Raw genomic sequence first — 1,485 nt, forward strand, 5'->3', positions numbered from 1 at the left:
TTTTGGCTTCACCAAATTGGTTTCTTGGGGTATATCGTCTCCAAAGATGGCATCAAACTAGACCCTGGCAAGGTGAAAGCGGTTCTCGAGTGGGAGACTCCAAAAAATGCCACCGAGATCCAAAGTTTCTTAGGATTGGCTGGTTATTACCGCCGATTTATTGAGAATTTCTCACGCATCTCGACGTCTATGACAAAACTCACAAGGAAGGGTGCTAAGTTTGAATGGAATGAGACATACGAGAAGAGATTTCAAGAATTGAAGAACCGATTGGTAACAGCTCCAGTTTTGACCATTCCGGACGGAATCGGAGGAATGGTGGTATATACGGACGCATCTAGAATAGGCTTAGGTGGCGTCCTAATGCAGAGAGGTAAAGTAGTCGCATACGCCTCCAGGCAGTTGAAGGAACATGAGAAGAATTACCCCACTCATGATTTGGAGTTGGCAGCGGTAGTCTTCGCGTTGAAAATTTGGCGACATTACCTATATGGTGAAAAGAGTGAAATCTTCAGCGATCACAAAAGCCTGAAGTATTTCTTCACCCAGAAAGAGCTAAATATGAGACAGAGACGGTGGTTGGAATTGGTGAAAGACTATGATTGTGAAATCCAGTACCACCCCGGTAAGGCCAATGTTGTGGCGGATGCATTAAGCAGAAAATCTCAGACTGCATCCCTCGCATCTTTGGTCATAAGTAAGCAATTAATAGAAGAAGCTTGGAGATTTGATCTGGAACTCATGATCGAAGGAACGGCTATGCGATTAGCAGCTATGAACCTACAGCCGTCGATACGAGAGAAAATAATTGCGAAATAACCATTGGACCCCGAGCTGGCCAAAATAATTTGGGAAGTTCAACAAGGTGTCCATAAGGACCCAGATTTTTCCTTGGCCCAAGATGGTGCATTGAAGTTTCGAGATAGATTATGTGTGCCTGATGACTTTGACGTCCAAGACCGAATTCTTAAAGAGGTGCACAGCTCTCCCTATACAATCTACCCCAGAAGCACAAAGATGGACAAAGATTTGAAGAAGTATTACTGGTCGATGGGAATGAAAGCAGCCATAGCAATATACGTGTCCAAGTGCCTCACCTGTCAACAAATAAAAGCGGAGAGACATCGACCATACGGATTGTTGCAGCCACTTCCCATACCTGAGTGGAAGTGGGAAAGAATCACTATGGATTTCATGACAAACTTGCCCAACACCAGGAAGGGCGTGAACGTAATTTGGGTGATTGTAGATGGACTGACAAAGGCGGCACACTTCATACCGATCAAAATAAGTTATCCAATGGAGAAGCTTACCCAGATATACATTGACAACATAGTCCGCTTACACGGCGTGCCTGTCAGTATTGTGTCTGACAGAGATCCTTGATTTACTTCAAGGTTTTGGAGAAGTTTACAAAAGGCATTGGGATCTCAATTGAATCTTAGTACAGCTTTCCATCTGCAGACAGACGGATAATCGGAAAGA

Source organism: Telopea speciosissima, chromosome 5 (assembly GCF_018873765.1).
Source record: "Telopea speciosissima isolate NSW1024214 ecotype Mountain lineage chromosome 5, Tspe_v1, whole genome shotgun sequence".
NCBI lineage: Eukaryota > Viridiplantae > Streptophyta > Magnoliopsida > Proteales > Proteaceae > Telopea > Telopea speciosissima.